The sequence below is a fragment of the Agelaius tricolor genome, unplaced genomic scaffold (genome assembly GCF_023055355.1).
Source record: "Agelaius tricolor isolate 1412-34295 unplaced genomic scaffold, bAgeTri1.0.p SCAF_2, whole genome shotgun sequence".
Classification (NCBI taxonomy): Eukaryota; Metazoa; Chordata; class Aves; order Passeriformes; family Icteridae; genus Agelaius; species Agelaius tricolor.
Window position 1 is genome coordinate 20,604,377 of NW_027269262.1, and position 23,788 is coordinate 20,628,164.

General features: G+C 45.1%; 1 protein-coding gene across 2 annotated transcripts in view; it reads right to left on the bottom strand.

Moving 5' to 3' along the window:
- Positions 1-16,943, bottom strand: part of BASP1 (brain abundant membrane attached signal protein 1) — a 50,913-nt gene extending 33,970 nt beyond the window's left edge. The window contains exon 1 of one of the 2 annotated variants that reach the window (XM_071453929.1): positions 16,732-16,943. The gene's annotated coding sequence lies outside the window, so the exon portion shown is untranslated. Of the gene's footprint in view, positions 1-16,465; positions 16,614-16,731 lie in introns of those variants that run through there. The other variant, XM_071453938.1, reaches the window with a different exon arrangement.
- Between the last annotated feature and the right edge of the window lie 6,845 nt (positions 16,944-23,788).

The window sequence follows — 23,788 nt, forward strand, 5'->3', positions numbered from 1 at the left end:
CTGGTATGACCACCACTGATTTTTTATATGTTGCTTTTATTCAATTCAATTTAGTTCAATTTCAAAGAATAGAACAAGAACACTTACTCCAGACAAAGCAATACTGAAACTGGTACTGAAGCATGCAGTTGGAAGGCAGAACTATGGGGCACAGAGAAGTATAACATACTGGTGTCCAGGTTACTGGAAGCAGTAGGGCAAAATGCCTGTGAAATTCTATAGGAGGTGGTTAAAATTCTCAGAAGGATAAAATTAGTTCCCACAGAGCTTCCTCATGAATGTGGGCTTATGGTGCTGCTGTGAACAGAGCCAACTCCTGCATTTCTAAAGCTACCAAATGCATGATGGACAGACTCCCACTTTTATGGCTGCAATATAAACAAGCAGAAAGCTGTAGAACTGATGGATGAGGCTGGTCCAACTATTCTCCACTTCCAGATAAAATCAGAAAATGCATTTACTTGCAGTTTGTTTCTCAAAAATCCCATCAATAGGCCTTTCTTTTTACTGCCTTGCCTCAGGACATGGTAGAAAAGACTTCTCCCGGAGTTTTGGTAGGCAGGAAGTGTCCAATGAGTTACTGCATGAAAAGACAATATGATTGCTGGGCTCACCTCATAAAACACAGCTTTACACAAGAATAGCACAGTTACCTTGCTGTCCTGACAAACTGTCTCATTTTTTGCTAACAGGAATAACTTCCCCTCCCTTGAGCAAGTGGTACCGTTTTCCTGCAGCCAAATGGCTGACACAGTAGACACAAATACAAAACCCCTGTACAAAATGAAGTGCAGATTTACAGCTGTTTCATAAATACACTAAGTGAGAAATCATAAATTATGCTGAGCAGCTTTCCACAGGATAAGACATTTCAGAAAAAGTGCTAAGTTCCTGTTTACGATAAAAAGGATTTCTTAAACCAGCACTGATGTAGCAATTTGTTATGTGCAACATGTTTTGATTGCTGCTGTACTGAACTAGTTCTATCAAGGAGTACAGCCTGTAGTCTGAACGACCTGTTTTCTAGTGGGAATCAAGAATTACAGATGAAACTGTCAAGCTAAAATAACCGCTATCTTTTGAAGCAAACTATAAGTGACTCTTGTATTAAACAAAAAACTGAAACAAAAACCCCACAACTTCTTTGAAGAGATCATAAATATGTATTAGTAATTAAAATACAGGCTTCTTGATTAAAACTGATGGAAATCCCCCCAAACTCCCTCCAACCAGCATTAAGCAAACACTACAAACTTGAAAGTCTGAACCCAAGTTTCCAGTTCAACATAACAGTTTTATAACAACAACCCACTCGCTATTTTAATTATTCAAATCAAAAGACAACATAAAATAAGAATTTAGTGAGCCTTCTATTAGAGCAACTCTATTGCAATGCCAAGATCACAATATCCCTTGAACAATCTGGCTGCTGGCCAAGACACCAAAGTGTGGAATGGTCAGAGGCATCCCTTTACTCACCATACCAGTTTAGTCACACCTGAGATTTACACGTCAATCTTCACTCAGATGTAAACAAAAGGATTGCATGATAAACCATAAGGGTTATTGCTTGCTTTAACAGGAAATTACTTTAAAAGACCAAAAAGAGAAAAAAAAAAAAAAAAAGGAAAGGAAAAAAAAAGCAAGCTTAATATTTGAGTCAGTCTTCATTTACACAAAATAATAGATGTAAGAGATGCAGACAGACATTAAAGGTCACAGCCTGAGTTAATTCAGTTCTGATTTCCCATACTGGAACTCCCTTGCAAGACATACAGTGGTCTTTGGGCACATTTAGCCCTTTGTGACTGAAATAATTCAATAACTATATTTAAAAAAAAAAAGGCATTTTATTGGAAGACTTCTCAATTGGGTTAAAAGTACAATTATTTTTTAAATTTCATAATGTGATGTTTCCATGTTCTAGTCATAAGGTGAATCATCTTACAAATGTGGGTTTAGATGAAAAGCATGTTTAGATTAATAACATTAAAAATCTTTACAATATTGGAATGAAGGTGTATTTAGGTGATACAGCTAAGCCAAATGAAATAGTTTGCTGTCAAGTGGGACAGCCACTGCCAGCTCCTGTTCCCTTGTAGCTGGTCTGGCTCTTAGCTGAGCCTTGTGTGAGGTGATTCAGTTCACTGAGCTGTGAGGAAAGAAGCCCAGCCAGAAGAAAAACAAACCAAACACGGGAGAGCATGAAGCCAGCCCACCCTGTGGAGCTGCTGGTTCAGGGCAGCTGTCGTACCTGCACCCTTGGGGTGGAAGTATCTACCACACATTAGTACCTATTTAATATTAGATGGGATTAGTTCTCAAATAAGAAAAAAATCACAGACATTGTAATGTAAATTTTAAATGTTCACATTATGTTTGTGTCTTTAATGTAAACTAATGGCACCAGCTCTGTGGGTAAGATTCATACCAGGCACTTAATTGGCAGTTGGGGACTTGAACATCTTCCCAGTAACTCCTACAAATAAAATACTGCAAAACAGCATAAGGAGTACATATTTAATCATGAATTCAAACAAAGACATTTTCTTTATACTAGAACTACATGGTAAAAATCTGTTACAGTCTCCCAAAAGACTGGAATTTGTGGCATTTTTATGTAAGCTGTCATAGTTGAACAGACAAAAATTTAGCTGTCCCTTGCTTAAAGAGGGTCACTTTTTCTATAAAAGAGCATGTTTTGATTCTCCCCTGACAATTTTAGGCTTGAACCTGAGGTTTCAACACCTTGGTGAGGGCTCAGACCAGAGACATTCTCTTGCCAGTTGGTACTTTGTATAGCACAGAGCAGACAGCTCTATCAGTAGAGGCTGAGCCTGACCCAAGCAAAACAAGATAATATTCTGCTGAATATGTTTTATAGGAGACAAAACTAATTCCCCAGCAGAAGTCAGCAAGAGCAAGGATTTGCATCCTGACTGTCCATGTTATATATGTCTTACATTAATTAACAATAATTAGTCCATAGACTTTGTGTCATATTGCGTGGTTTAAGTCTTAAACCTAGAAATTCTTATGAACTATACTCTTTATTAAGTGGCTGGTTACATACAATGGAAAACAGAAATGTCATTACAATCACTGAATGGTTTGAGTCAGAAGAGACCTTAAAGATGATCTGGTTCCAAATCCCCTGCCGTGGGCAAGGACACCTTCTACTAGACCAAGGGCTGGGACATGCACAGCTTCTCTGGGCAACCTGTTCCAGTGCCTCACCTCCCTCACAGCAAAGAATTTCTTCCTAATATCTAATCTAAATCTACCCTTTTAGTTTAAAGCCATTGCCCCTTGTCCTATCCCTACATTTCCTTGTAAAAATCCCCTCTCCTGCTTTCTTATAGGCCTCTTCAGGTACAGAAAGGCTGCTCTAAGCTCTCCCTGTATCTTCCTCTTCTCCAGCCTGAACAATCCCAACTTTCTCAGCTTGTCCTCATAGCAGAGGATGTTGCAGATAGTAGTCTCAAAAACATACATTAGTCCTGAAATACAAATCTGAGTGCTGATTTTAAAATTCATGGGTTTTTTCCCTTGGCCTATCTGTTCAGTAGAAAAGGTTTTTGTAAAAGTGTCTAATTGTGTCAATCATATTTGACTGATATCTGTGACATATTTCCCTATGACAAATCAGACCAACTCTGAATTTAAGCATCAGCATGCACATAATACTAAAATACTAAAACTGCTTTCTAGGATTTATCAGCCTGTAAATGAAGCTCCAACATGTCATTTTTAGCCCTTCATCTTGCTTACCTGTTGCTTGCCTGGCAGAGCTCCATAAGGCAGCTGATGAAACAGGCTTGGTTGGATTACTTGTGAACAGTTTTAACAAAACCAGATTAACCATCAAAACACAGCTGAAGGCAGCTCTGATTCAGGGTGCTGACTAAACCCAGGACAAGCAGTGAAATCCCCACAACCACCCTAACCCACAACCCTCATTCAATAGCTCCCACACAGACATCTCCCACAGAGAAGAGGGCACTGCCTGTGTCTACACTACTACACACTCCCTACCTACTGTAGTACATGCTACTGCATAGTAGCACACACTTGCAGAACCCAGTTTATCTAGGGCACACTCCTTTTCCTCACTGCCATAATTACTAGGTGTGCTCTTTCTCATGTACAGGCCCATGAACTGGAAAAAAAACCATTCCATTTTGCAGTATTTTGTGTCAGTTTATATGAGCTTATTAATATTAATAAGACCTAATGCCAGGGATTTTGTTTCCAACAAAAAGAATTCTAACCTAAGGCATATTGTTTTCTGACCTATCTTCTCAACATGAAAACTTCACTGCTGCATACACTTACCTTGCACAGATTGAAAAGATAATGCTCCTTCCTCTTCAGGCAGTAGAAAACTCCCCTTCAACATCGATACTATTTAAATTAACCTACCACTGGTTTCTCAAAGGAAGCAAGGAAGGAGAAAGACAGGCAGAAAAGCAGACAGGTGACAGAACATTGGGATTTAATATTCTGGTAAATGCTTTTGTATTATGATTGCAAACACAAGTATTTTATATTTTATATATATATAAACATCTATCCCAATCAGTGCTGCCCACTCAACCATCCAAATTACAGTGAAATTCTAATGGCTCACAGCTCTGACTTTATTAGTGCAACTCAATTAGATTCAAATCAGATACTCACTGATCGACATGAATAGAACCAGAATCAAGCCCACCACTCTAGTTCTGCTCATAAACATGCCTCCCTCTTGGAGAGGTTCACTTTAAAAAGTGCCAACACACTGCTGTGCACAACTTGACATCCATACATTGCTGAATAATCTAACAATTGGCAGCTAAACGAAGGTGAGCATTCCCTTATCTCTAATAATACCAAGACATGGGCAGCTAGCCAAGAATCTGGTACATTAAACAGAAAAACACAGGTAAAATCTGCAAGTGCTTCTTGAGAGCACATTATTTCCAGTAAGCACATCTTAGGCTGCCTTCAGGTAGGAAAAGATTGATTGATTGATTGATTGATTGATTGATTGATTTCAAACACATAGTCCAAAGTAGCATGGATATAGCCCCGGTATTGAGCCAGGAACTTCAACAGCAGGTGCCCACCTGCATGCAAAAGATGAACTGCACAAAGATATTTGTTCAGCTAAATATTATGTTTATTCAAAAGCATTTATGAATACACCAAGAATTTCTTTAGAAATTATATCACTTTCCAAGCTACAGTTATTATACCATTAAGTTTCAGTCACCATGTGTTGAAAACATGTGAATAGCCTTCTCCACTCATCTGTGGAACAACCCAGCAAAGGTTTCTGCAGCCTATAGACTAAGCAACAAAAGATATCCTAGTGTCATATCAATCAGAAGTACACAACTGTCCTCAGATGCAGTCACAAAATTTCATTCTGGGCTTGAAGAGTAAAATTTTCAAACACAGCCATATGATTACTTATCACTGTCTTTAAGTAAAACTTATGACCTGAAAAGCCTCAATCATTTTTGTAAGCTTTACTCCCCTTCTTGCACATCAGCCTCATTTTGAAGAATAGCCTCAAACTTACAGTCCATTTAAAGAATTCTGTCAAGAGCACTATGAGAAATCTCCATTTAACAACCTATGCTGTTCATCATCAATAAACTAAATAGCCTCTTGCCAGCTCTAGAAAAGCCTTATTTGTGTATTTATTTCAGCATATACCATGTCCATAAAGCGTCTCAGCAGAGGGTTCATCTTTGGATCTCAATATTAACAGAGCTCAGACACACTGCCCATAAATCAGTACACTTGAGAAGGATTTTGTTTCAACTGAACTAATTTCTCTGCACTCAAGAACTAGCTCATTCCAAAGGCTCCCCATGTCCCTGATCACACAAACCACAAGACTCAAAGATACCTCAAGAGAAGTCAAGATATTTCCTCTCCTTGCCCCAAGGCAGAATGAGTCATATTTAAGTAATCTCTCAATGGTTATTTCTTACCTAGTCTTAAAATAATCATTTGCTTCTTTACACTGCACAAAACCAAAGTGTTCATTTCTCCCCTTTATAGGTCCTGTTTGATCACACTGTTTACATGTGCATCCACTTGAACAGTAGCTCTCTTTTATGAGGCACATGACCCATGCAAGTAATATCTTTAAATGTTCAAAGCACTATATAAAAAAGGAAATTCTTCAATGTCCATGTTAGGATAGTTAAAAGGCAATTTATTCTATTCTGGTTCTAAACACTTAACACAACTAAGGAATGGACCTCTGTTATCCTTGTTTTCCCTTTCTCATCAACAAAATCTTCTTTATGGCAATTCTGACCATATATTCTCAACAACTACCACATACTGTCTTTATTAGAAGTTATTCCACAGACAAGGTTTTATCCATTAAAACTTATTTAAATAATTTTAACTCAGCTTACCAATCATCTGTCATTTGTTAAAGAGCAAAGAGCAACTATTTTCTTCATGCAGTCCAAAGTTATCTACATGAACAGTGGAAATCCCATTTCTTGTGTTCAACTCAGTTACCTGCTAGTCCTTAGTGACAGAAGACAGAAAGATGACTCCTTGTTTCCATGAAAGGCTTTAATGTGATTGTAAGCTGTGAGGTGCATTGCTAAGATAAAAAAAATATTCTACTGTGTTAGTTAAGACAGACTCTCTGTATTTTTTATTTCATATGAAGGTATTCCTGGCTGTGACTCTGAAACTTTGAAATACAGTCTCTTAGGAACCGTGAGCAGATTTAACCACAAATAGCTAAATGCGCCTAGATACATGAAGTTATATATTTAACTATCTCCCTAACTAACTAGATCAGGGGACCAGAATCATATGGCTAGATAAAAGATAAGGATAAAACAGGCATTTGTAATAATTAAGTCACCTCTTTGGTCTTCTTTCCAGAGCAGGGAGTCAAAGAAAATCACTAGTGAGCAGCCGATGACTGGCACTTCCAGCCACGGATGCAGTCCCACCAAAGCCAATCTTTGCAAGACAGCCCAGAGGGCTCCCTTGGACAGTCTGATTTTATTTGTTTGCTTTAAGAAGACCAGAGGACCTCCTTCCCGGGAGGAATCCCTAAGGCTGCTCAAAGGTGAGGTTTCCAGAGACAGTAGGGTGAGACAGGCAAGAGATTCAAGCCAGGAACTTGAGGCTCAGAAAAAAAAACCTTAAAATGCTGAGGACCAGGTAGTGGAAGCCCAGTCAATTCCAAGGGTGTTAAAAAGGAAGTTTGGGACTAGGGAGGACTCCAGATTTTTGTTCCAATGCACAAAACTTCTGCATACTTGAAGCAAGTACTAGTATTCAAAACTTGAAAGGGCTTGTAGGCCGAGATCAGGCTGTTGATAAGCCTTATATTTATCTATTATTTCAGCACTGTAAGTTTTTTCTCTGTGTATGGAGTCAATTAACTGAGATGACTAGCTGTAATTCTAATGCAAAGAATGTCCTTTGAGAGGGTTTTTTGGGAGCACAATCTACAGCAGATGATCTAAATCAATACCCTGGCCCCCTACTTGGGGACCCTCCAGAGAGACCAAAGGCTATTTTGTGTCTTCACCCTGTAGCTACAAACTTGTCCTTCAGAATAAAAGACATATATATCTGTCATCATGAACTCACTTGGCCTAAACATGGTCCTCACCTTGATGGAATCATACTCAATGTCCACAGCAATCACGTTGTCATCTCCATCATTTATAGATGTTGTGTTTTATTTAGACACAATTAAAATCTAGAGCAATTAGAAGTGGATCCAAATAATGGTTCTCTATAAAACAAGCCTGGGCCAGTATGACTGTGACAGCTACTGGCCTTTATGCAATATGCAACCCAGCACAGCCACAGCTTGACAGACAAGCTTTGTCTTTTATAATGGCAAATCTTTCCCCTAAAACTGTGTTCTGGACAGTTTTTCAACTCACTAATGCAGTCTAATTATGAGCTTGCAGCAATTTAATTGTCTACAGGATCAAACAAATCTAGTTCTTCTTGAAAATAAGACACAATTCAAGCTATCACAGAAGGGTTGGGTTTGCTGGTGGAATTTTTTTTTCATTTAGTCAAGAGCCACTTTTGTTTAAAACTAAAACAATGTGTAAAAAGGAAAAATTCTCTCCCTTTTCACTCAGCAGAGGAAATCACATTAATCTTTCTTCAGCTGGTAAGAAGTTTAAAACTTTGAATGCTTTCAGCTGGCAGAGCTCCAAGTTTTCCACATTGTTACAGGATTTGCATGAAACTGTTTAAGACCAAGTTCTCATGTTGATATGATCTCACTTTAGTGAACATCTAGATTTGGGAGCCATATGCATGCAAACCATTGGGGTCTAGTAGCATGAGTTACAGAGATTAAAATTAAAGAAGTGGTTCTGGACTCTGATTACATATGAATGCCAGCACAAAATTAAGCTGATGACACAGATCTTCCTGTGTTCTGCATGTCTGCTTATGCACACACTGCCTCTCACCGTGTGATTATCAAGGTGTTCCCTGAAATAGGCTGAGTTAGTTCATGGCTGAAAATATGGACTTCTAGAAAGGATAAACAAGGGAAATGGCTACATAGCCACAATGATAATATCATTTAAATACAGATAAATGAGCTACAGTAACATGGCAAGGAAGGGCACAGAGCCGAAGCTACATGAAAAATTAGTGTGAAGACAACAAAATTTCTTTTAATGGGATACGTTTACAAATATGGACAGAGAAAATATGGTATATCCCAACAGGTTAGAATGCAATTTCTAGCAGGAAGCATTTAAAATAGCTTCTTCAGTCAGGAGAAAATGTGCCAAATGACTTGTTTTTTTAAGTAGAAATGAAATAAAAGCTGCTGAGATAAATATTTCTATCCTCAATCTGTAAATTTACTGTCATTCTTCCACAGAAAACTCGTGGAGAGATATTTTTTTTCTGAACCACAAATCTGTCAGTGAAAATTTTTCCTTCATTCTCTATCACCTCTGTGTTTCAGATGGTGAGGCACTCAGATGTTCCTCACAGGGTCAATGGCTGGGGGAGAGCATGCAATGCCAGCTCATTTCCCTCAACAGCATACTCCATATATCAACTCCAACCCAGAACACACATGGCGAGGATTTAAAGACACAATATTTATCCTGCTTCCAGCATTTGTCATCTGTTAGCTGATATGTTTGCTCTTCTCCATAATGTCTCGGTAACTGTGACGTTCCAAGAGGTGTTTGCAAAGACACCTGTAGGTGATTTGCAGTCCAGTTTGAACCCTTGGCAACAGAAGGTACCTCAGCACTGAAGGCCACTTTCATGCACTGTGGCCCCAGTGGATTGTCAGTACAGTGTGCTGTTCAGTCAGGAATGAGACACCATAAGGAGTGCCACATTCCTATTGCTAGCAGCACCAATAATTTCTTCATGAATCTGTCAGTCACTGACTCATCCACAGAAGAGGATGACAGCTGAACTTCCAGTGACCTAATAATCATTCTAGTGCTTACAAAAATATACTGTAATATTAGTTTTCTTCAGCTCTGTTGAGGCTTCTACTCACTATTACACGAAGAGGAAAAGAGTGCACCCCAGTGAGCTATCATATTTCAGTGCACATGGCAGCTCTTACTTAGCTTGGCTCTAAAACTATTTTTCATTAAGGCAATGTCATCCGTTCAAGGCAACTGGATGGAAAGGATGGGCCACTATGCAGAAAGCTGAATGTTCCCCTAGATATCACTAAGGAAACTAGCACTGAATAAATCATTAAAATGCACAGTACTGGTGGAACATCAGATAGCTACAAGCAGATAAAAAGGTTTCTGCTGGTACCTCTTCACCAGAGGATCTTTTTTTTCCAGATGAAGATCTCCAAGGGTAGGAAATGAGAAAAGGGAACAGCATACAGAAGCAGAGAATGGATAAATTCCTCTTACTAAAATTCTCTCCTGTGAGTAATACCAGATCCTTCAGAGAAAAGATATCTTCAAGGACAACTTGTCACTCTCCTTGAACTCTCACATCCTACATGCAGCATTCTAGGGCTATCAGAAAGCTCTCAGCTATGATTGCTGGAGTTACATAGAGTATGTGTGGACTGCAAACAAGGAAAGGGTTTCCGCATTTTCCACATTTGCTTTGTTCTGCTAATTTAAGCATTTGAATTACAGGCTCGGGGGCTATCCTGAGCACTCAGGTCCCCTACAGAAGCCTCACAAGCTCCTAGTGAAAGCTCCAAGTGAAATAAAGTTGCAAACCAACAGTACTCTCCTACATCTCAAGCAAAGTGTGGAATGGAAGAGCCTGGAAAATCTGGCCTGATTTTCAATTTTATCCTCTGGAGAACATCTGTCTCCCTTGCTTTGCAAGGCCTGTAGATCTGAAAAGAAAAGCAAGGTCCAACACACATCTTCTCTCACCCTCTCTTCAGTGACACCAGCTATTTCCAGTGCAGAATATACATTCACTGGTGCAGGGTGAGCTGAGTGATGCTGCTGGAGGAAAATGAGCCCCACTCTCCCAGCACATCTAGTTAGGAAACATTGGTTAGAGCAGCTCGCACATCTTCCCCATTTGCTGCAGTTTTTCTGGTGACAGCAAGAAACCCATAAGGACTGTTTTCACCACCTCAGATCTCACTGAATTTGCCTCCTCCCACCAGATCTGCACAGTTAGCAGCAAAAGTCCATCATGCACTTACCAGCACTGGCCAAAATACAGCAACTTTGCGTTACTGGAAATTTTGTATATGAAAGGAAAATGTAGAAATAATCTGAACACCTCATCCAGTGGTGACAGGTTTCACCCTGTCCTTTCCAGACTCTTAATTTTATACCACCTCTACCCTGTTTTTGTTTTTGTTTTCGTTCTCCTCTAATGACGCGCTTCACTGCCTTGAGGAAGGATGATTACAGGAAGCTGATGTAGCAATTCTCTGGCTCCAGACTATCTCAGACAAGCACATACCAAAGCATTTCTCATGGTGTAACTCTTCCATGTTGACTATGTTTGTAATTGGGTTTTCACTGTTTTATACATCTTGATTTGTACATGTTTGGCATGTGTTTTTCTAAGGTAGGAAGATGAGAGAAACTTGCATCAATTCTACCATTGTTGATCCATTCTTTGTTTTGTCTTTGTTTCATTTCTTCTCCATAGTTCAGCAATCATCTTAAATTTGTGTAGAAGATGCACATCTACAGGATCCCACTATGTGACCATCTACTTCATCCTAAAACAGTTAATCACATCAAGATGTAATTTTGAATATGAGCCCCTCCATCACCAACCAATCACACAAGGGAAACAGTAATAGCAGAAAATAAGTTCAAAAACTATAACCAGGCTCTGTCCCTCTGCAGGGGTTATGTTCTGTATCCCATTGAGTATTTAAAGACTATTGAAACAGGAGATAGCCAGCAGCCCCCTGATTTTACTACTCTTACAGAACTAGCTTCCATTTGTCACACAACATCATGATGGCATAGATTTCTATCATTAAAATTAATTCTTGGGAAACTGTCATTATAGCTACTAGGCTTTTGCCTGAAGGAAAAGATTATGCTTCAACAGTGCATTCATATTCTCTTCATGCCAAGGCATCAGTAGTATTACAATCACCATCATGACATCATCCATCAAGGTTGGTAGCTAAGGCCCAGTGTTATCATACATTCAGTGTTGTATCCTCTGTAAGGACAGTAAGTCTCTATTCAAAATGAAGACCCTGCCATCAGTCCTATAGTTTACATGAAGTGCCAGGTCATGCTGCTCTGAACAACTGCTAAGCCAGTGTACACAAAATAAAATCTTTTGAAAAGACATTCAAATTCCTAAAAGGTAAAAAAAAAAAAAAATCCCTGGATCAGCAGATCATAATCATATGTGGCACCACTTACCAGGCTAAAATCTAAACTATGCAACATGTGACTAAAAAGCATGTGGCTTTCCCAACGCTATTGCACTGGTGGGGTACTTGGCAGTATACACCCAACAAGTCAGGCAACTATACAGACTGCTTCATTCCTATGCTGCAGAAGACAATACCAAACACATCAAAAGAGATCAGACTATTATTTATATCCTAAGACACAAGGTTTTTATTAATAAAACTGTTTCCTCAGAGTTAAATTCCATTAACTGTACTTAAGACAGAATTACTACACATCTTTCTCCCAGGCAAAAACTGACCATCCCACATGTGTTACAAATCAGTGTCTCTTTACATTTATTGGTGTGCAGACAAAAGCCAAAGATTTCTTTTCAGATTCTGGAAAGTCAGGAATCTTTCATGTTTGAGGAATCACATTGCTATCAATTTATTTCTATTTTAAACTTATGAAGTTTCATACCAAAAAACAGTAGATACATTTTTATATTAATCACATTTCTCCATCTTGAAGTAAAAAGCTTAGGTGGCATCACTTTTAGGGAAGAGAACTGTGAGATACAAGATATTGCAAGGAAGACTTTAAAGTCCTTTCCATTCTGCATAAGGTTTCCCCCCTTCTTCCCCCGGCATATTTTTTTAATCTTGAAAGCATTTCCTACTAATGCATGAAACCCCCATTATGCTGCATATGGTTTCTATTATCAAGTCTATAATGCTTTCAGGAATTTCTTTGATTTTTCTGGTTGTTACCTCATTCTTTTCATTCCTGATTGACACAGAAGCAGCAACCCAAGTCATTCCTAAGTATCTTTCTTTAGTTATAAATCAGTCTCCATACTTCTGTAGCATACCTCTAAATGGCTTGCCTTTACTACCCTTGTATGAATAAAGGAAAGGCCTTGAATATTGGTTATTGTACTCTTCATTATATATTTGAAGATCATCCAGTTTTCTTATTTGAAGAGCTAGATTTTACCCATTAAATTTACATTGCACCCATGACACTACGCTTGCACCTACGCACCTAAATCAAGACCTGGGATTTGTGCACAAACGTGTACAAAAAACTGAAGAATACTCTTCATAGAGATGGGACCAAAAAAAGAGAAAAAAACCAAACAAAAGCCCTCCAAAATTTTTGTTTTCAAAATTTCAAAATTAGTAAATTAGTGCAAGATCAGCTTTCTATGGCAGATTTCCAAATAATTACTAACTCAATGGTAGCTGAGTGTCTAAAAATGTAACCACACAGAACTTACCCAAGATTTCATGGGAAGGCCTGTTTCTACCCTGCAACTTTATTTTCCCTACCCTGCTCAGTGTGTGCCATTGGGCCGTGGGTGGGTGCTGGCACAAGGGAAGAATTCACCATTGTTCAGACGGAAGCTGTCGGGTACGCAGGAGGTTCTGCTGAAGGACTTCATGGTTCAATGCATGGGCCAAGCTACCAGTGGAACACAGCACAAACAGAAGCAGCTTCACTTGGAAAATACAATTTATTCCACAGACTTGATTTTGAAAGATCAAAACACAAGTACTTGAGGACTGGAAACAGCTCTAGACATGGCTCAGAAATTATGGAGGTTGCACACTCTATAGTCTTAGGGTAAGGATATGCACCAAAGGTATTCCTCTGAAATATTCCTGCTGAAATAAATCAACCTTGTACCACCACGTTGCTTTAGAGGGTGTTGCATCTCAAATGCAATGATGTATGGAAGAGGGCGGGGGGGAAAGAAAAAAAATTCACCGTATCATTGCTTCAGGCAATAACTTGAACAGTGATTTTACCATTTTCACCCTTTTAATGTTGATTTTAACTGGATATGATACACTCTGAGGTTGAAATGAACAGAAAAAAACTGCTGCATGATTGCATTTTGGCAGCTACATACAATTTCCCTGTATTACACAATCAGCTATTCCATACATGAAGCATACAAGAATAGACAGAGCCACCACGAATTTCCCAACATTTTGTGTTTATTCTGTCCACAGATCAGAGTTGGTGCTCCCTGGCTAAACTGAAACAGCTGGACAAAAAGAAAATCTCCACTGCATACAATCCACTAGCAAGAGAGATCACAAAACAAAGCTTCTCCCCCAGATGAAGTTGTGGGAGAAAATGAGTAGACAGCAAGTGCAAAAACCTTCGGCCATGTTCTTGCTTCTTCTCTTTCTTCACCCCTAAACGTTGCTCAGAATTCTCAGAAACACCCTGAATACAAAAGGATTGTGTGAGACAAGGTATCTCCCCTGGAGAGAGCAGTAGCAGCAGATGCTGCATCTTCCTTCAGTATGGCACTGCCACTCCAGACTCTCCCTGGCTTAATGGGGAACATTTACACAGGAAAAAAACCCTCAGTGTTTGAAGCCTGGCCACCAGTTTAGGTGGTGCCTGGCAAGCATCTGGCAAGCAGAGAGGGGACATTTAGACATTTTTTAGGGCTCTGATGGCTTCTTCAGAAGAGATCTTAATTGGAAACACTGGAAATATCAAGTAATTGCTATGCAAGGGGCCTTGGGGTGTATGTTTTCTAGTGAATGTTCATCACCCTCGAGGGGAAGCAATAAAATCCACTGCCATCGCCTGTTTAGCAGCCCACTGGCAATATTCTTTTGTCAGCTTTAACTCCAGCCTGACTAACACACCAGTTGTCTTCTGCTCAGAAACTGCCATTAGCTTACAAAATCATACATTTCAAACAGGTTTAAGCATGCTCACTCTAGAAAGAGATATATATCCGAATTTTAGACAAGAGCTAGGAAAGAAAAGTGGTGAAGAAGGAACAGGCACCGATGACGAGACGCAACAATTCGAACAAAAGAGATCTCAAGATGTCGCACTAACACGCACGCACACAATCTTCCTCTTGATAGATTGCTTCCCCTCGGCAGAGGGAGATGAGATGCTCCAGGAGAGCGCCCGCCCGGGCACGCAGAGCACGCGTGTGTCTCCCAGACGGACGGAGCCGGGCAGGGAGCGCGTCCCTGCGGCGGGGCTGCTCCGCGCGGCTGCCGCCTCTGCGGCACGTAGGCGCCGCCCGCCTCGCCCGCTCTGCTCAAAGCGACCCCCGAGCGACCCCAGGCCGCTGCAGAGGGACCCCTGCCCCGTCTCCTGCCCCCCAAGGCCGCTGAGAGCAGCGGGGGCGGTGTTGGAGCCCGCCCCGGGGGAGCTCTGGGGGTGCTCGCACCCGCGGGCGCTCGCCTGCCGCCTGCCGCCCACCGAAACCGAGGGGGCGGGCAACGGGCCGGCCTTTTCCCCTTCCTAAATGCCGAATTTTGTGTGGGTGAGGTGAGGGGGGGCACGGCTCCGCTCCGCCATCGCGCACAGCAACAGACGCCAAGCTCAGCCGGGCTCAGCCCGGCGCAGCGGGGGGAAGGAAGGGTGCGGGGTACCGCTGGGTCACCCCGATGAGCCCCGGGGCTGGCAAGGGCGGCGGGGCAGCGCCCGGGGGTCGGGGAGCGGCGCGGAGCCGCCTTTGTTCCGCCGCCGGCCCCGGCCGCGCCGCCGCCTCCGCGCATGCGCCGGGCGCAGACAAAGGCGCGGGCCGGGCGGCGGGGGCTTCCCGCATCCCTCCTCCATCCGCATCCCTCCTCCATCCGCATCCCCCTCCGCCCCGCATCCCCCTCCGCCCCGCATCCCCCCTCCACTCCTCCCCGCATCCCCGCTCCACTCCGCACCTCCCCGTCGCCCCGCATCCCCCCCGCATCCCCCCACGCGGCGCCCACCCGGCGTGGCAGGAGGGCGGGGGTGTCCTGGGGGTGTCCCGGGGGTGTGCGTGTGTCCGCCTCCCTTTCCCCGCGTGTGCCGCCACGCCCAGCTGAGGCGCGGGGAGAGCGCCCTGCGGGAGCCGCGTTCCAAAGACACGCGTGTGCGTGGGGAAGAGGCGACACGGCGGGTGGGGAGGGGAAGGGAAAAAAAAAAAAAGGTCGAGGGGAGTTGCAGCTTTCTTTGGTGGGGGGAACGCCAGAGGGTTGATGGGGACCTGTCGGGGCGTAGCGCGGGGGGCAGCAGCAGCGGCGGTCCCTGTCGCGTTTGACGGCGGGTCCTTGGCCCCTGCTGGGGCAGCCGAGCCCCGGCGTGTGCCGCCCAGCCGGGAGCAGCGCTTCAAACCCGCCGGCGCGCCCACGCGCACGCGTGACCGCGGAGGCAGCGCCGCTTCCGCGCCACAATGGGCAAGCGACAATCGCCTTGTCGCCGGCCACAATGGGCAAGCGCCGCTCCCCGCTCCTCGCCCGCCCCGATGCCCCCCGCACCCCGCGGAGCGCCCCACCAGCCGCCCGGAGCCCGCAATCCCCCTGCAGCACCGCCGCCCCCCGCCCAGCCGCCCTGCCATCTTCCTGGCGCCGTGCGTGCTCTTCTCCCAGCGCTTCCTTTCATGGAGAGCTTGGGGCATCTTCCTTTTTTCCTTTTTTTTTTTCTTTCTTTTTTTCTTTTTATTTTAAATTATTGTTATTAATTAAGGAGACTCCCTTTGGAAACAGGCTAAAAGCACCCAAAAGAAATTGGGCATAAACCACTATTATTCCCACCACACCCACCGCTACCCCCACCCTTCCCCAGGAGAGCCTTCCCGGGCATTTAAATCTCACGGAATCGCCTTCGGTCCGTTGTGTGCCTCGATCCCGCTCCCAGGTGGTCCCCTCTCGAGGAATCGAGCTCCTCGCAGCGGTATTCCTAAAATGTGCCCGGGTAGGCGCCTCCCGGGCTGCTCCGCTCTCTCTGCTCTCACCGATTCACATGCACATCTCCCCTCCCCACAAATCGAGACACAACGGAAGGGGGGAAAATGATAAAAATGGCAAAGCTCTCGCGGGCTGCTGTGTAAATGGCATAAGTGAGACACACCGCGTCTTACCTTTTTGTGTTTTTCCTCTGTCCCTGTCGGTGTGTTTGTGTGCTGGGGTGTCACAAAGAGAGTCCCGGGTAGCCCAGAGCCCCCTCGCCTCGCTCGGAGCGCTGTGGCTCTCGCCCGCTCGCTCGCTGGGACTGGAGTGCCTAGTGCCTGCTGGAGCACTGCCGCCGCTACCGCGGCTGCTGCCTCTGCATTTCTCACTCTCTCCCCCTCCCTCTTTCCCTCCCTCCCCCCTTCCCTGTGACAGTCTGTGGGCAGTTCAAAAGCCACACGCTTTATTTATTTATTTCCCGCGCTGGCGGGCGGGGGATGCGCTGCGCGGCGCTGGCGCTTAGGGGGCGCACGGACCCCAGGTTTAAATATCACCCGTGCGGGCTGCGGGGGGGGCTGGACCGCGGCTCCGCGAACGCACCTTGCAGCATTACACCCCCACACCCCTCAAAAAAAAAAAGGGAAGGGAGCGGCCAACCTCCCTTCCCCGAGGAGAGCGGGCGCGGCGCGGCGAGGTGCGGGGCGCTCCGCGACCCTCCGCACCCGAACCGCACCGTGGGGCGGACGGGCCGTGCCCGGCGGAGCTGGGGATGCTGCGCGGCGGAGGGAGCAGGCGAGCCGGGCCGCCTGCCTACACCTGCAGCCCTCTCGGGGAGCGGGAAAGCCGCTTGCACGGCGGAGAGGGGCGGCACGGGCGGAGGAGACTAAAAATTCCCGGGCCTGGATGGTCTTGGCACGCTTAAGGAGAGGGTCTGCCGGTTAAACACAAAAGGCAGCAAAATAGAGGAAAGCAACACATTTCTCAGGAGAATGGATCTCTCCCGGGCGCGCCTGCAGCTGAAGAGCTGGCCTGAACGTCGCTGGGGCTTCAGGACTGGTATCCCTCCAGATCTCCCCCTGTTCCAAAGCATCCCTGAGGCCGCCACAGCACAACCGAGGGTGCTGCCCGCACTTTCCCACCGCCCTCTTTTTACAGCCTGGCTGTGGCGGGGGCCGGGTGCGCCCCGCTCGTTGCTCCGCGCCCGCTCCGCGCTGCGGGAGCCCGGCGGCGGCGGCGGCAGCGATGCACGGGGCTGGGGCGCCCTCTGCTCCCCGAGCGGCGGCCGGGCCGGGCTGCGCTGGGCTGCGCTGGGCTGGGCTGGGCTGGGCTGGGCTGGGCTGGGCTGGGCTGGGCCGGGCCGGGCGCTGGCTCCGCCGGGTGACCGACCCCGGGACCCGCAGCCCGGGAAGGAGCGGAGCCGGTGGGAACGGACCGCGGAGGCGGCACGTCTTGGGAAACCTCTGGCTCAAGGGGCGCGGTCCGGCTGCGCCGGGGCTTCAAAGCCGGCAGCACCATCTTTCAGCGAGAACAATGGAAGCTGTTTCCCATTTATCTGGGGACAAGGACCGAGTGAGAGACGCGTAGTAGGCTCGTGATAAGGTTAAGTCCGGTTTGCATTTTCGATGGATATGGATCGAAAGGGGAGCAGGCATGTGGAGAGGGAGGGCGCGGCCGCCAGGGTGCTCTTCTGAGGGCGTGTGGTGTGCGGTGTGATGTGCGGTGTCACGCTTCCCGGACATTCCCACGAGGGAAAACTATCGGACAATAAAAATGCATCTGAGTTTGTTTCACACACCGCACCCTGCAACCTGTAGCTGTGCCGAGCATCCACCCAGTTGCTGCCGAGGCGGGGAGCCGGTCCGAAACGCCAGAGGAGAGGCTCAGGGACGACCTGGCAGCGCGGCGGGAGCCCCCGTTGTCCCCCCGCGGCCACACAAAAGCCCTGGGCGTGAAGGGAGGACGGGAGGAAAGGAGAAGCATGGACACGGCGGGTTCACCGGCAGGGACAAATCCTTATATTTAAGTGAAAGCGTTCGCAAGCCAGTCTTTTCCTTATACTTTTATTTTATTAGGGTTTTTATTTTCCTAGTTTTGCTACGTTTCTCCGCGTTTTCCTGGTGGTTTAACCCTCGCTCTGCAGCCGCCGGCGCGCAGAGCTCTCCACGCCACACCTGCCCCGATGCAGCATCCCACCTTCCCGAGGCGCGGTGCGGACTGGCTGCGCCCTGCCGCAGCTGGGGGAGGGAGGGAGGGAGAGAGGGAGGGCAGGCGGGACCCTTCCCCCTGGTCGCGATATCTCTGCACTCACGATAAGGGGCTCGGGGAGGCGGCTGCGCCGCACGGGTGAGGCATGCAGCAGCCAGCGTTAAATTGGGTAATCGAGGAAAGAGAAGAAAGGGTGGGGGACACGCCCTGACACGTCGGAGAAGGAGGTAGCTGCTCCCCAGGGAGGAGAGGCGCGTCCCGCCCCCGCGCTGCCGCTGCGTATCCCGCGGGGCCGGGGTCCGCCCGCCCCCTTTCCTTCCCGGGAGCATCCCTGTAGAGGCAGGCGCCTGCCCGGCGGTGGCGTGCTGCAAGGTCAAGGGAGAAAATCCCTCTCCTCAGTTTTATTTCTGAGCCAGGAGTATTTGTGAGGCAGCGTTGGCGAGAAGTGAGAGGCAAGATGGGTCCAAAATCGAGCCATGGAGTAAAGCAGAGGCGTGCAGAACGCAGCAGCACGACTGTAGAGCGGCTCAGTGAGGCGCTGGGGGCCTGGGCTGGGCTGAAATGAGTCCTGGACCGTGGGTAGGGCACAGAGGGAGCCCCAGGTTATGCTGGGCAGGACGATCAAGGCTAACCGTGCCCTTTAGGCCATGACATTCCGACTGTCTAGATTGTCTTGTAAAATTGCCCAAGCACCACACAATTAGTGTGAAGCAATATTAGAGGGAAAGAAAGAGGCTGTTATTTTAGCTTGTGTTTAAACATGGGCTTAGGCAAGGAATGCTCACCTGCATGAAATCGAGCACTATCAGACTGTAGCTGAACTACAAGTTACACAGGGTTCGCAATATATCTCAGAAATAAAAGTGTGTTCTGAGTCATTTGCTTGGAAAAGCCTGTACAACTGAAAATGGCACAGAAATAGTCATTGCTACTATCAGTTTGTGAGAGGTTATGATCATTTTGTTGTTTTCAGCAACTGGAGGGCTGAGATTGGTAACCATAGTTTACCAGCTAGTATTCTTTTAAATACACCTACATGCTAAATTGTGTATCTCAGGGCAGCCAAATTCAAAATTTGTCAAAAGCTCATTTCAGTTACTCAGCTGCATCAAGGTAAGATACATATCTGAAGGTCTTGTTTAATAAAAGTGATACTTTTAGGCAAATGGGTATTCTAAACAGCTTTTGTCTTAACTAAGAGTGTGTAAGATATCTTCTCTTTTTTCTTCTGAAATGAAAACCGTATCTGGAGGAAGAAAAAGCGCAGAACAGAGACACCTGCAAAAAAGATGAATAACCAGATCTGTTGTGGAAAGGCAAGTCTAGGCCCTTTTGTGTAATTAACAGCTGCTTTTTTGAAATCCACACTGTTACTCTGCTTTGACAAATACCCAAGCTACCTCTCTTTTCTTAGCCAGCTCTTCCTGTCACTTCTTGCCACTACTGTACCTCAGTGCTCTTCCCTCCAGCTTCAACATTTCAGGCCCAGCCTTGTCTCTCTTATGGGTGTCACCTGCTGTCATATTTCCATCTTTTCCAGAAGGAAACAAATTCAATCCTAAATACTCTTTCCTCATCCTTAATTTTTATTGTTTGTTCTTCTGATTAATAATCAAGTCTTTGTTCTGTGATTATATTAGGTCTGACAAGAGCCACAAGCCACGCCTCTTAGCCCAGCATGTCCACAACACAGGTCCAAAATGCTCACAAGCCCACCTCCCATCTCCTTCCACCTCTTTGCCTGTATCCTTGTCACCCACAATTCCATTTTTGTCTGAGCACTCTGGGCTTTTTCCTCAGAAGACACTAGGATCAGTAAGGAGTACCTATGCTAGCGTAGCAGGGGAGCTTTCCATTTTATTCCATAGGAAGAGAGAGATGACCAGCAAACAAGGAAAAAAAACCAAACCAAAAACAAGTAAAAACCCTCACCTATGCCCCTCTTTCAGCCTTGCAAATGAAACACTGCCTTCCTCGCACTTACAATCACAACAAAACAGGAGCAAATCCAGGCTTCTCGCAGCTCAGAGGGCTTCCCAAACCTGCCAGCTCCGGCTGCAGCTGCAGGAACAGCCGCCCCACCGCCCCAGCCTCCAGCTGCTGCCCTGCGCTCTCCTATTCACGAGTTTACACCACAAGAGGGAGCATTTTGTTCAGTTTATTGGCAGATCCTGGTTTTTCCCGGTATCCAGGCAAAGAGAAAAACCGCAGTTTCCCGTATGTAGTGATTCTCCCAAGCCCGTTTACCCCATAAGCATTTTCGTAATAATGGGGTTTTTTTCTTTCACCGTGCTATGCAAATTTCAAGTGTTTCTTAAGATTATTATTCATGTAAAGTAAATTTTATTATTAATATCTAAACTGTAATTACAGTTTAATTCCCTGTTGATCCTCTTGGTTATCAAGAGTCGTTTATTCTGGGGCAAATGCAAGATGCTGGTGTAAGACATATCTAACATTTTCTATTTGCAGTGGATATCATCTCCTTTGCTATATAACTACTAGCTACATAAATTTCAAAAATTGACTGCAATGGCATAGTCAGACACAAGGTATTATTTCAGAAATTTGCAGGCAAAGCACATAACATAAAGAGCTTTGATCAAACCCCAAAATAACAGCTTTGATAAATCACTACTGGAACACCTCAATTCAAATTTAAGTCCTGACATAAAGACAGATGCAAACTTCTGATAACAATTTTAATCTGGACAACCCAAAATCCTATGGTCGTAGGTGCATCTGAGTCTAGTTTTACTAGACTGGTTCTGTTTATACCATAAGTGACGCTTTGTGCCTAGAGCCAGGTAGGGATATGTGGGTTGTGAACCCTGCTTTACCCCAGCATTTCTGGCTTCAGCTCAGTCTATAACACAAAGCATATGTGCCTCCCAGGAGGTCCTGCACTAGCCATCGATTTTAAAAGGCTTCTCTGCTCCACTGAAGTCTGTGTGCAAGTTTTTCCAAAGATGGATATATTTGCTGTTCTGACAGTACAATTATCTGGGTTATTTCTCTTACCCCACTTACCCTAAAGAGTTAGAGTTACTTATGTACAAAAGAAGCAAATGTGTTCAACTACCATGAGCTTCCCTTATGATTTATTCATGCCAGGCTTCTCCATGACCATCTATAGGTTAGATCTCAGACTCTTTTCTCCATTTTCACTGGCAAGTTTCAACGAAGAAATAGCTGAATAAGGTATTCACTGTTTGGCTTCTATGGCCACAAAAATGTCTTTCAGTTAACAGCTGGAGTGACCATATCAATATCTTGATAGTGATCAGAATTGGCTTCTCTTGTAGTATTTTATTCTGTTTTCTTTCAGCTACAAGAATGCCAGTAATGCAGGAGCAAATGCACACCTGACTGGATGATCAAACTGATGTGACAGCTACCTATAATGTACCTCCTAAAAGGCAGGAGAAGTGAGTGCACAGAAAAGAGTGTCAAATACCCTCAGAGAAGAAAAACAATTCTTTGCTCCAGTACTTGGTGTTCTGATCTCTACAATGAAGGGTGCTTACGTACCTTACTTATTGAACTAAAACATTATTCTGTCTGAAACACAAATTTTTGGATTCCTACCTTGAGAGAGAACTTCTGGTTGTGAACCCCAGCACCATGGCCCCAAAGTCACTGTTAGCCCTGACTGCCCCTGCCAAGCCTCCCCTGGGACTTCCTCCACCCCTGCCCATGACTCAGTACCCCATTCCAGCTCAGCCCAAGCCATCAGTCCCAGTCCCAGCTACACCACTCTTGTCCTTGATCCCATCCCTGTCTCTGACCCAACCTTCTACTTCTTCTGACTGAAACTTCTGGATGGACCCTGGGTCTTGTTTATCTCCTTAACTTGCCCCTCTCTCAGCTCCTGGCTCTTCCTCCCTTGTGGATTAGCCCTGTGCTTGCTGCTCTGCAATATCCAGTTTGTCACAGGTGCCTGCTGGCACCTCAATGAGCTGTGTAAAGACAGCACAGCATGCAGTTCCTTGAGGTGACTCCAGCTTAAGCCATTTGGTTTACCTGGCATGCTGCTCCTTGGTGAAGGCACTTGTGACAATGGTACCACAGCTCAGCTTTTGGATTCAAGCTGAGTCACATGAGGATCACCTACATCTGTACTTTTGCAAATACAGTCTTATAATTAAAACTCTCCTAACAGTGCCAGTGTTACCCCAGAGTCAAAGCTGAGAAAGAAAGGAAAAGATGGAAAAATTTTTCAGACACGGAAAAGTTTTTCTGATGGGGCAAATATTCATGGGAGCCAGCTGTTGTGGCCCCTGTTGACATCTGCTGACACCACTCCCATCCTGCAAGCTGACTATGGAAGCCCTGGGTACTCATTGTAGGAGATGAATTTATAGGATCTTTTGGTTTTCTTTCAACTGTCTTCCTATTGCTTATAAATTTATTTTGTGTACCTTGCCTGTCCTTTCCCACCCTCTCACAATGAAGGGTATCTCTAGATCAGGAACTGACGGAAATGAGGTGTTCTGGGAATCTAAGCTGCCTGAAGTGGGCATGGAAAAGAGTTTAAACCTTCATAAATGACAGCAGCTCTAGTCATATACCAATACAGCCACCTTTCTCAGTCCCCTTCATTCCTTCAATCTGGAAGCACTAGATTTAAAGCTGTTTCTTTATTGTGCTATTTGTGCCAAGAGCAAGCTGCAAATGGCTTGTGAAGAGTCAAACAACTACAGTTGAGGAGGCTAAAGCTAAAAATATTTGTAAATGCTGAGATTGAAGTTGCTCCTCCAGAAAAAGAGTCAGATTGTACTTGTGCCTCTAACCCCTTATTCCTTGACTAACAACATGTCCATAGAGTTGTTGAGAACACTCCTGTGTGCAAAACCACTCCTCTTCTTCCAGTCAAGAGCCAGCTGTGGGGATTTATCTGAAGTCAAAATGTTAGCAGTAGATGGTGACACAAAGGATTCAGTGCTTCAGACTACCAAAAGCAAGTGTGAGCAGGTACGTGGTAAGTTATGCACCCCACACCTAGAGGACTGGGTTTTTTATACCAGAGACAAGTACATTCTC